At 32.8% G+C, this 12,802-nt stretch overlaps 1 pseudogene; it reads left to right on the forward strand.

Moving 5' to 3' along the window:
• Positions 1 to 4,342: 4,342 nt before the first annotated feature.
• Positions 4,343 to 9,496, forward strand: LOC133674682 (glycine dehydrogenase (decarboxylating), mitochondrial-like; annotated as a pseudogene).
• The last annotated feature ends 3,306 nt before the right edge of the window (positions 9,497 to 12,802 follow it).

A 12,802-nucleotide genomic window follows, 5' to 3' on the forward strand; every position in this document is an offset into this window, starting at 1 on the left:
ATAGAGAAATAAACTTTAGAAAAGAAAGTTTGCATTGTGATTGATAATAGCAATGAGATAAATAAACTTGAAGATGAAAACAAATCGTTAAGAGAAAAAATAAACAAGTTGAATAAAACCTTAGCAAAATTCACAGAAGGCTCTAAAATTATAGAAACGATGCTTTTCAAGCCAAATATGTGTTTTTAATACAAAAAAAGGTTTAGGTTATCAACTTAAGAAGAACCAAAAGTATTTAAAGAACTATTTTGTTAAAGCTAAACAATCTTATGACCTTAACTATAAATGTAACTATTGTAAAGCTATAAATCATTTGATTTTTGCATGTCCCATTAAAAAGGATAAAGTTTATAATGTGACTTGGGTTTCAAAAGGAACCACCTCTAATAATAAAAAACCCAAAAAGGTATGGGTACAAAATGCTTCATCTTGATTTTTATGTGTAGGAATCAAGGGAGTATAGGAAATAGTTTTTGGATAGTGATTGCTATATATATATGATCGAAACAACTCATTATTTTCAAGCATTACCAAAATAAATGGAGGAAAAGTCATATTTAGAGACAACTTAAAAGGAAAAATAATTACAGTTGGCAATATTAGAGACAAATCTTCTCCTTTCATTGAAAAAGTTTTTCTTGTTAATAGCCTAAAGAAAAACTTGCTTAGCATTAGTCAATTATGTGACAAAAGCTATAAAATTGTTACTAATCATACAAGTTGTTTAATTCTTGAAAATGATAAAGTAATCTATGTAGAAATTAGAAAAGAAAATATCTATAAGATTAAAATTGATGCATGCATGAGAATAAAAAGTTGTCTTGTTACTATTATAAATGATTTTTTTTTTTTGCATAGAAGACTATGTCATATTAGCATGGACATCATTTCTATGCTAGTTAAAAATAAACTAGTTAAAGGTCTCCCACATATAGTATTTAAAAAGAAAAATTTGTGTGATGCTTGACAAATGGGTAAACAAGTGAAAACTTCTTTTAAGAGCAAAAATCACATTTCAACAAAAAAATCTTTAGAATTACTACACATAGATATTTTTGAACCCACTGGGACTAAAAGTATTAGTTGTGATAGATATATATTTGTAATTGTTGATGACTTCACAAGACTTGGGTATTTTTTTAAAGTCTAAAGATGAAACAATTTATGAATTTATAAAGTTTTTAAAGAAAGTTAAAAATGAAAGAGTTTTTCTATATAAATATAAGAAGTGATCATAATAGTGAATTTATAATTGATTTATTTGAAATGTTTTTTTGAAGAAAAAAGATACCTTACCTTCATAACTTTTCAACTCATAAAACTCTCCAACAAAATAGAATTATGAAAAGAAAAAACTAGTCTCTTCATAAAATGGCAAGAGCTATGTTTAAATAAATTTGACACACTTAAATGTTTTTGGGTATAAGCTATAAACACTAATTGCTATGTTTAAAATCACGTTACTTTGATATCACAGTTGAAAAAGAGTCCATATAAGCTCTGAAGATGAAGAAAACCCAATATAACTTATTTTAAAGTTTTAAATTATAAAAGCTTTATTTTCAATGCTAAAGATAATTTAAATATGTTTTATTCAAAATTCAATGGTAGAATTTTTCTTGGCTATTCCTCCTCTAGCAAAGCATATAGAGTTTATAACAATAAAAAACTTTATCTTGAGGAATCCAAGCATGTTGCCAAGCATGTTGCCTTTGAGGAAAATTAAAATGAAAAAATTGTTGAGATTCTAAATGAAATAAATAAAAGTATTTAACATTTAAGTCTTAATGATAAGAACCCTGTGAAGGCAACCAACAAAGGCATAGACAAAGACTAACCAAGCTCATGCAATCAATTAGAGATGGTAAGTAACTCCTTGATGCCCCTAAAAGAGCTGATGTATGTAAGCTTTCACCCTCATAAATTAATTATCTAAAATCATTTTGAAGGGACACTATAGCTTCATTCGAAAATATTAGTGGTCATTTTGAATTTGTTTCTCAAATAGAACCTAAATCATTTTAGAAGTAAAAAAAAAGATAAAGAAAAAAGGATTTTAGCTATGCAAGATGGACTAAATCAATTTGAAAGAAACGGTGTTTTGGGAACTAGTCCCTAGACCTAATAATCAATCAATAATTAGAACAAAATATGTGTTTAGGAACAAGGTTGAGGAATATAGGACCATAGTTTTAAACAAAGTCAGACTAGTTGCTAATGGTTATAATCAAGAAAAAGGTATAGATTATAAGAAAACCACATGTTTTTGAAATTTTTCATTTTCCCAATCATGTTTTCAAACTTAAAAAAAACCTTGTATGATTTAAAATGAACACCTAGAGCATGTTATGATATACTCAAGTTTTTTCTTATTGATAATGATTTTAACATTGGTAAAATTAAGAGCACCATTTTTAGAAAAAGAAAAGACAAAGATATCTTGATTGTACAAATTTATGTTGATGCTATTATATTTGATGCTACTAATGAGTATCTTTGTAAGGATTTTGCAAAATGCTTGCAAGATAAATTTGAAATGAGTATGATGAGAGAGTTGAACTTCTTTCTTGGATTGCAAATTAAAGAAACAAAAGATGATATTTTCATCAACCAAAGAAAGTACATCAAGGATCTTCTAAAGAGATTTGGAATGGAACATTTCAAAATAGTCGATACACTAATGAGAACATCAATAAAGCTTGATATTGGTGAAAATAGTACGAATATAAACATTACCAAATATCGAGGTATGATCATATCACTTTTATACTTAATTGCTAGCAGATATGATATTATGTTTTGTGCATATTTTCAAACTTGCCTTAAAGAATCACATGTTAGTGTCGTAAAACACATTTTATTTTATTTTCATGTTATTATAGATTTAGGGTTGTGGTATTCAAAATAAAGGTAGTTGAGTCTAATAAGTTATTCGAATACAAACTTCACCGGATGTAAAGTTAATAGAAAAGGTACTAATGGATTGTGAAGAGAAGATTGTATTACCTCTTTATGTCTTGGCTACAATCAAGCCATGATTCTTTTAGGTTTTTGTTAATGTAATCTTAATTTTTATATTTTAGGACTCGATGGTGATGGTTTCCTAAAAAATTGCTTATTTCTTATGAACAAAATCATACAAATAAATTAACAAGATATTGTTCCCTTTTCATACTCAATCAACAATTTCATTCCATACAAATCAATGATATAGAAATTTCATAAATTCAATACTTTTTTTTTCAACCATGTGCAATTATATTGTATTGTGTTAAATTGTATTGCAAGTCTTTAGTGGCATTTGCATAAACAAAAACATATTATATTTAATTCCATTCATTGGCTCATTGAATTCAAAAGAATTTATTAGTTGAAAAAAACAATATATAACAAAAAGATTTAATCTAAAAAACAACTAACAATAATGTCATGGAGATATAGTTACCTTTTCAAGCCGGTTCAATCAAGATGGGAGAGAGCACTCACTCCTTCACGTTTGTCATTTGCTCCAGACCGAAACTATAGCATATAGATAGCCTAATTATGACTAGCATTTTTTTTTAATTAACGTGAGTATCCAGAATAACTTATGTACACCTTGATTAATCTTACAAGTCCTAAAGTTAACAATCATGTAATTTTTCTGTGATCGTGAGGAGACTCGAACTATAATAATTAGGAAGCAATCTCAAAACCTGATAAATTAAAACTCAACTTTGTTTTTGTTCAAACGAGAAGAAGTGATTGGTGAGGCGTAAAGATAAGCAGAGTGTGAAAGTGCTTATGCCACCAAAGAACTTCAGATCTTATGGATTTGCATTTGCATGTATTAAATATCAGATAAAATAGCTGTTGTCTGCAATGAAATTTGAACGCATCTTGATCCATGGATACCAATCCCTTTTGGTTCAATAACTTCCTTTCGTTTTTTTGTTTTTTGTTTTGTTTTTTGTTGAGATCTGCTAAATTTCTGCAGATTGTGATATCCTCGAAACTGTCCTTTTCCTCTAGTTGCCTTTGCCACTCACCACCATCGGATCTTGAAGCCTGGAATTTCTTTTTGAAACTTGGATTTTCTTAAATATTAAACACGCACACACATGACACAACCAGCCAACTTACACCATAAATATTCCAGTACTAAAATCTATATTGAGACAAAATTCACCCCAGATATTCCATGGAGCAAAAATAATCATCACTTACCTTCAAACTTTATTTCCTCCCTCCCTCAACAAACCTATTTCCTTTTTTCCTTCCTCTCGCAGTTATAACAACAACAAAAGCATTGAACTTTCTGTCCTTTTCTGTCCCTCTCTTTTTCTCCGCGTGTGTTCCACTCATGGAACGTGCAAGGAGGCTAGCTAATCGTGCCATCTTGAAAAGGCTGGTTAATAAATCAATGCAAAGCCACAACCAGGCCATAAATGAATCATCTTTGTTAAATTCTTCATCTTCTGTATCATGCACTCCTTCTAGGTATCTTTCCTCATTGTCATCATTTGGCTCTACACGTCCTAGATCAGGTTTATTTCCTGGAAACGAAAATAGTATATCCCATAATGTTGCTGCTGTTTCTGCTGGTTATTATGGTGTTGGGTCCCAGATAAAGATCCATTTCGGTTGAATCTTCGAAACCAAATGCTGTTGGACTGAAGAAACTTGGGACAGTTGAAGTACAGGGCCTTCGCTTCTGACACTGTGAAGTAAGTGTGTTGATGTAACTGCAATTGTTGATGCTGCTTACAAAAGCGAGATAAATTTGAGAGTTATAGATGCAAACACTGTAAGTGTGATCCCATCTGTTGTGTAATTTGACTAATACTCTATGTCATGCAATTATGAGAACATGGTTTGCTTTCAGATTACCGTTTCCTTTGATGAAACAACCACCTTAGAGGATGTTGATAAACTTTTCAAAGTTTTTGCTGGTGGCAAGCCTGTGAGTACTAATCTGCTACTGCATGTTTCTATTAAGGTTGTTACCATAAATCATAATCTTGAAAAAAATACTATGCACTTCTTTCTTTCAAATGTCAGGTCCCTTTCACAGCTGCATCTCTGGCACCAGAGGTTCAGAATGTGATCCCATCTGGACTAACAAGGGAGAGCCCTTATCTGGCTCATCCAATCTTCAACATGATAGACTATTCCTCAAAATCTGAACTACTCAGGGTTATTATTTGGAAGCCACTCTGATTTCTGATTGATTTTATCAGGTACCATACCGGCATAGACTGCAATCAAAAGATCTTTCTTTGTGCCACAGTATGATTCCACTGGGATCTAGTACAGTGAAATTGAATGCTACAAGTGAAATGATGCCAGTGACATTTCCTAATTTCACTGATATTCACCCTTTTGCCCCAAGTGAACAGTCTCAAGGTTACCAGGTAGATAGTTGCACGTGTTTCTTAAACAGAAATTTGAGACATGCTATGCTTTTTGGTGTACGTGAACAAATCTTGTGTATGATAAAGCAAATTAACCTTTGTTCAATTCCGGTATTGTCTCAGGAAATGTTCAATGATTTGGGTGAACTATTGTGTACAATTACAGGGTTTGACTCTTTCTCATTGCAACCAAATGCCGGTGCTGCTGGAGAGTATGCTGGGCTTATGGTTATTCGTGCCTATCATAAGGTACGGTGATGCCAACTGCAGCTGTTGCTTTTAAGAGTGGCCTTGGCAGAAATGCTTAATGCCTTCTTATTTGAGACTTCATTTTCTGTGGAGCGAACTGAACTGCATTGAGTTATACTCATCGAGACTAAGTGAAAGCATGCCTCAAAGTCAAACCTCGTTGTTTTGCTTTGACTCTCCGTTAAAAGAATTCTCACATCAGAGAGTATAGGTTTTAAAATAAGTTGTGACCCTTTTTATCATTAGAATCTTGAAAATATCTAAGCCTTTTAGTGTAATTGACAAAAGGATAACTCTTTAACATTAAAGATTTTGATATCGTTTCTTTACTTGTGTGCACAAGGGCCAAACCTTACTGTACATCATCAAATCTCGTGGGGTTTCTCTGGGTTGTGTATATGGCTGTTTCTTATGATTCTCATTTGAATGAATACAATAGGCAAGGGGAGATCATCATCGAAATGTGTGCATTATACCTGTTTCAGCGCATGGGACAAATCCTGCAAGTGCTGCCATGTGTGGAATGAAGATTGTTTCTGTTGGAACTGATGACAAGGGTAACATCAATATTGAAGAGCTAAGGAAGGCTGCTGAAGCCAATAAGGACAACCTGTCAGCACTTATGGTCTGAAGCCAATAAGCCAATAAGTTTGATTCCTTGATTGATTTAAGTTTGTACTGGAAAAAAATCAGTGGAAGAGAGGTTGGAAACTTCTTATTTGGCTCCGTTTTTCTATTAAATTTCAGGTTACATATCCCTCGACTCATGGACTCTATGAAGAAGGAATCGATGAGCTATGTAAGATAATTCATGACAATGGTGGTCAAGTATACATGGATGGGGCTAACATGAATGCTCAGGTCTGTGTTCTCAAATTATCTACATTTGGTTTTGCCATTCCATATATTGGTTATTAACGTCTTACTTCCTGTAAGCTTTCCTGTTTGATATGGTCATTTTACTTCATGAAATATTTTCTGCAATAACATAAACAGCTTCAACACCCTTCGATTCTTATATGCACCTTTTATGCCATGAGTGATGGTTGTTCTTTGAGTAGAGAAGGTATCAGCATCCTAATGTTCAAAAATTCATTCTATGCCATATAGGAAGAGTTGCACTTTGTAGGGTTGTGAATCAGACTGCTAGCCAGACCATGATGTCTTCTTAGTAATTCAAATCAGGAATGGCTTTGCATCATTTTCCTTTATAGACTGCATTTCAAATTTATGAGCAAATTATAGGAAAGCAAAGATGTGGATCTGAACTTTTAGTTTTCTTTATCCTGTGCTTTTCATGCTTGAAGATTCATGGTACCTCCATAAAGCATCTGGAGGGTTAACTGAATAGCTCATGTCATCTGAATATCAAATTTCACGGAAATGTCTGGATTAGAACTATGTAAATGAGAAATCTGTCAGTAAACATGTTACATTTTGATTTTATGTACTTCGTCCTTACAGGTTGGTCTCACAAGCCTAGGCTTTATTGGCGCTGATGTTTGCCATCTCAATCTCCACAAAACATTTTGCATTCCACATGGAGGGGGTGGTCCTGGCATGGGCCCTGTTGGTGTAAAGAAGCACTTAGCACATTACCTACCTTCACATCCTGTCGTAACTACCTCCTTCACCGTGAACAACTTCATCCATATCTTCAGACTTGTTTAGCTTCTAACTAAGGAATGATGTGACACTGATGGGAGAGATGCTTCCTTAATTTTTATCGGACTTAAGATATGCATGAAGAAACTATTTTCATTCTTTATTGCATTCAGCATCATCCAGTTGGTAATTGGAAGATGCTGCTTGAAATTGGAGCAAATCATTTCTTCTTTTGTGAAGTCATATTGCTTGATCTGTTTTTAGTTGTCATCACTCGCGTTGTATGTTTTTCTATGGAATTGTGGCAGTTATGACTACAAAATGTCTTCGACATCGTGTTTTCATCGTTCAGTTTTTAATTTCTTTGCCATTGTTCTGTAGATATCTACAGGTGGTATACCAGCCCTTGAACAATCTCAGCCACTTGGCACCATTTCAGCTGCGCGTTGGGACTCTGCACTAATCTTGCCAATATCATACACTTACATAGCAATGATGGATTCTAAGGGCCGAACTGATGCTTCAAAGATTGCTATACTGAACGCAAACTACTTGGTAAAGCGTCTGGAGAGGTAATCAATCTTTCCTTGATTCGCTTTCTTGCTGTTAACGATGATTATTCAATGTGGCCACTGGGGAGGCATTCGAAAATTCAAGAGAAGATCTTGATCTCTTGGCAAAAAAAAAAGTGTCTTTCATAAATCACTAAATACACCTACTCATTGTTTCTACTACCCACTTTGCTTAGTATGCATGGTGGCTTTTCTCTTTGTAATAAGACTTGGGGGTTGTGAAATTGCTGTTGAGATTAATTTACAAGTATTTTGACTCTCTGATTTCTTTGTTATTGGTTTGCTTCTTAGAATTAGGACCCCATTCTTTTCCACGGTGTCAATGGAACAGTTGCCCATGAAAATTCATTGTGGACTTGAGAGGCTTTAAGGTAGTTGTTATTACATGCCTGTTTTTTATTTATTCCCCTTCTGAAATGAAGCGAGTAATCGAAAACGTTCGTTTTGCAGAACACTGCTGGCATTGAGCCTGAAGATGTTGCCGAACGTCTTATGATCTATCGATTTCATGCACCTACAATGTCATGGCCAGTTCCAGGAACACATAGGATTGAGCCCACTGAGAGTGAAAGCAAGGTAATATCTGGAGAGGATTCCTCGTCTTTTTTCATAACCCAATCCCGTCCCGCCTCTCCCTTTCTTACATACTGAGTTCCAATCGTATTTGACATCTTTTGCAGGCAGTGTTAGACAGGTTCTGTGATGCACTTATATCCATTAGGGAAGAAATTGCAGAGATTGAGAAAGGAAAAGCTGATATCCACAACAACATCCTTAAGGTGAAGTTGCTTGTTGTTTTCCTGCTGTACCCTAGAAAGCACAAAGAGCATCTTTAGTTTGATTTTTTCTACCTGCATTATATTGATTCATTTTGGCATCTGTTGTTATTCATCGATTTTGGAGTGATTGTGGAAATCTAATGCAGGGAGCTCCTCATCCACCATCTTTGCTCATGGGAGATGCATGGACAAAAGTGTGACAAAACCATATTCTCGGGAATATGCAGCCTTCTCTGCTTCTTGGCTCCGTGTTGCCAAGTTCTGGCCTAGCTCAGGTATGCATGCCCATCTTACTGTTTACTTGCTTCAAACTTCCCATTTTATCATCTTTACATTCAGTTGCCTTGTTTAATCTTATCCTTTCCATTGCTTGCTTTCTTTCGGCATGGATTAAGTTTACTTTCGTTTCTGATAAACTGTTTGTCACGTGAACTACATAGTCCATAAATTGTTATTATTTTCTTAGTTTTACAGTTGTTTTTTTACTTCAAGAACATAATAACCCGAATCCAGCATACTTGCAAGCCCATCATCTGCCAATTATCTGATCGATACTTCTTTGGTGCTGTTCTATCAGGTCGTGCTGACAATGTTTATGGTGACCGCAACCTTATCTGCACCCTTCTGTCAGCATCACAGGTTGTTGAAGAACAGGCTGCAACTATTGCTTAATATTCATTTCCTCATTATGCGATGCAAGATTGCTCCACAGACATCAAAGTCGACGCTATCTGCTCTTCCTCTGTAAATAATTTCATATGCTCATTATTGCAGCTGGTGAAATTCGTTTCTCGATATACTGGTGACCAGCTGCTCTAATAACAATGGTGTTGCTAATTGCAACTCAACTTTGTAATTATCATTGCTCCCTCTCTAATGAAAAACAAACATTTACAGAGCTTGTCTAATTAAAAGACACTGCCTTGCCAATGCGAAGCGGAGTTCATCATGCAATCGGAACTACCTATTGCATGCACTATAGTCTGGTAACTTTCCGCTATCGAACCCCTTCTGTCAGCCTGGAAATGGGATTCCAAGAAGAAAATGTGTATGCCATTCAAAAGGGTACACAGACTGAATTTTATTTTCTCCGTAAGATCAAGAAGCTCTCCAGTTCCAGTCCATAATAACACAGAAATAGGGAGTGGCGAGAACCTGGTTGGCTAATAAAAAAGTCCATGCTCTGTTTATCAAAATCAAATATGCGAAGGAAACAGGTTACATATGTTCTCTAATTACAAACTTCAGCCTAATTCATAACCATAAACTATTTTTTTTATCCATAATCATAACATACAAGAGGGGGAAAGGGGCTCATTAGCATCAATCTCAAATGTTCTACCTCAAAAGTAATTGCAAGAGAACAAGGAGGAAGAAATAGGGCGAGGTCATTGTTCATTTGGATTTTAGAGAGGCGGAAACTAGAGGTGGAGGCTGCCGACGCTAAAGATAGACAGATCAGGGCGATAGAGACTGGAGATAAAGAGTGTCAGTGTCTTCGGTTTTGGACGAACCGACTTTAGAGGTGGATGCTGATGAAGCCCTTGAACAACTTAAGAAAATAAGTATTGATTTGGGACCACACCGAGCAGTCAACTGAATTTACTTGCAGCGACAACTGTCAAGCTAAAAAATATAGAACCATGGGAGAGAACAAGAGAGAGAGGGGAGGGGGAGGTGGGGTGTGGCTGCAGTGCTCAGTAGTTATTTAGGGTTAGGTCAAACTTCCTTTTATACTTTTTTTTTTACTTTTAATTCAATTGTGGTTGAACTGATTTAGTTCAATCGGTTTTAATTTTCTTAAATCAAAATCGAACTAGAATGAATGTTTTATTTTTTATTTTTGAATCGGTTTGTTTGAATTTTTTTTATCTTGGTTTAGTTTTTTAATTATTTTTTAATGGTTTTTTAATTGGTTGTTTTTTTAAAAACACCCCTAATTTTAAGATAAAAGAAACAAAAGTAGTGGATTCAGAGAGGATTTAATCTCTTGCACCTCTTAAAATAAAAATAAATTTATTTTATATCTTAATCTCCATCATTCCAATAAAATATTTTTTATCTTTTTTGCATTTGTCTTGGAATTAGGTGTATTAAAAAAAAGTGACTCATCTATATTATTTTTATTATCTTACCTAATTTGACGTGTTAAAGTTAGATAATATAGATATTTATGGATGATAGTGAATTAAAAAACTTAATAAATAGATATCATGGGTTAAGTGCGGGGTGAGATTTTTAAAACTCACTCAACTCGTATAATAACTTAATCTTTCATATAAATAATATTCTCCCTTCTATCTTTATTTTTTTTTCTTTCTTACTTTCACACTCACAACAATCTCTCATTCTTTTAATCTCTTTCCTTTAAGGTCTCCCTTCAAACTTTATTTTCTTAATTTATTATCATTTTTTGTCTTCTAGCTATCTAACTCATGTTATTTGCAAGTAATGAGCTTAAAGTTTCTTTTGAATTTTGATATACAATTATAATTTTTTCTGTTTGGTAATCAAGAGTCCATGAGAAAACAAATGAAAATATCAAGAATTCAGATTGAATTTTTTTTAGTCAAATTACAAACCCATAAATATTTTGTAGTCTCTTCCTACTAATTTGTATTTGTATCATATTGCACCCTAACTGTTTGATAAAATACTTCATTGTATTTTTTGTTTTGTTTAGGTTTTTTTGGAAAATGTGATAGTTTTTGTATTATCCCTAATATATGCATTCTAGGGGTCTTATTTAGTTCAAACAATTGCAACCCATTTTTTTTAAAAAAAGTCATCAAAGAATAAGAGAATTAATACATCTAACCTTTGGATATTTGCAATATCCACAAAAATTTTGGCCTAACCAGATTTATCCAACCCATTCTAATTCAAAAAAATTAAGTAGGATGGGTTTGGATGCAATTATGTGTTAAAACTCGACTCACTATATCCATAAACATCTCTACTTGAAATACTAACCAAACACAATCATACTCCCCTACCTCTATTCCATACTAATCAAGTTCATGGTGGTGAGGAAAACTTTTTTCCTATTGGTTGCATGGAGGTACGAGGATCTTTATTAATTTAAAAATATAATTTTTATTTTATTTTTAATTAATATTTATAGTTAATATCCAATGAAAAATTTAATATTAAGTACATATAAACATTGAGTTTTACATGACTATCATATAGTTAAATATAAATTTAACAAATTCATTTTGAAAGATGAATTATTCTAGATATATACAAGATGAAAGAAAAAAAATAATATATATTAACTAAAACTAAAAGATGTGGAGAAATCATTGTTCACATACCTTTATTGCACTATTGATTACATTAATAATTCATAATGTATTGTTTTTTTTTGTTATTGAATTTTTATTAGGATTTTTTTTTCAATTTTTTATCGATTCTATCTTTTAATATTGGGATGGTTGAGAATTGAGTTTGTAATTTATTTTGTTTTATTTTTTTCTTTCTATAGATTTAACATAGTTTGTGGGTTTGCCAAGTTAACCCAAGTTGCTCCAATTTATAAGTTTGGTTGGGTATCTTCTATCTTCTTCTATTTTTAATTGAACTTGATTTTTTATCGTTTATTTTTTTATATAGTTAAAAAAATAGTTTTAGAGAAAAATTATATTATTAAACTTTATAAAATCTATGAATTTATTCATAAATTTAGGTGATTGGGGGTTCATGAATTTGGCAAGATTAACTTTTTTTTAATTAACAGTTTTTCCGATTCTATCTATAGATATTGGATTAATTGGGAATTCAGTTTCATAATTGGTTTCATTTTGCTTTCTATGATGTTATCACGATCTAAAAAAAAACATCTCGATATTGACTTAGTATTTAATTTTATGATTGTCTAATTTTATTATCATATAGTTAAATAAAAAATAGTTTTTAAAAAATAAATTATAATTCCAGTGCAGCTTGGATTACCTGATTCACAGGTTTGATGAATTTACCCACCGATTATATATGTTTTTTTTATCATTTAATTTTTTAAATGATTTTTTTAAAATTTTATCAATCAATATTAGATTAGTTGAGAAATAGACCCCCAAAAAATACATCAAGCATATATATATATATGGGTGTCTAAACTAACTTGCACGTACCTCGACTAATCTCATGAGTCCTGAAGTTAATAACTATGTAAATCTCCAATGATCCTGAGGGGACTGGAACC

The sequence above is a fragment of the Populus nigra genome, chromosome 15, assembly GCF_951802175.1.
Source record: "Populus nigra chromosome 15, ddPopNigr1.1, whole genome shotgun sequence".
Taxonomy (NCBI): Eukaryota; Viridiplantae; Streptophyta; class Magnoliopsida; order Malpighiales; family Salicaceae; genus Populus; species Populus nigra.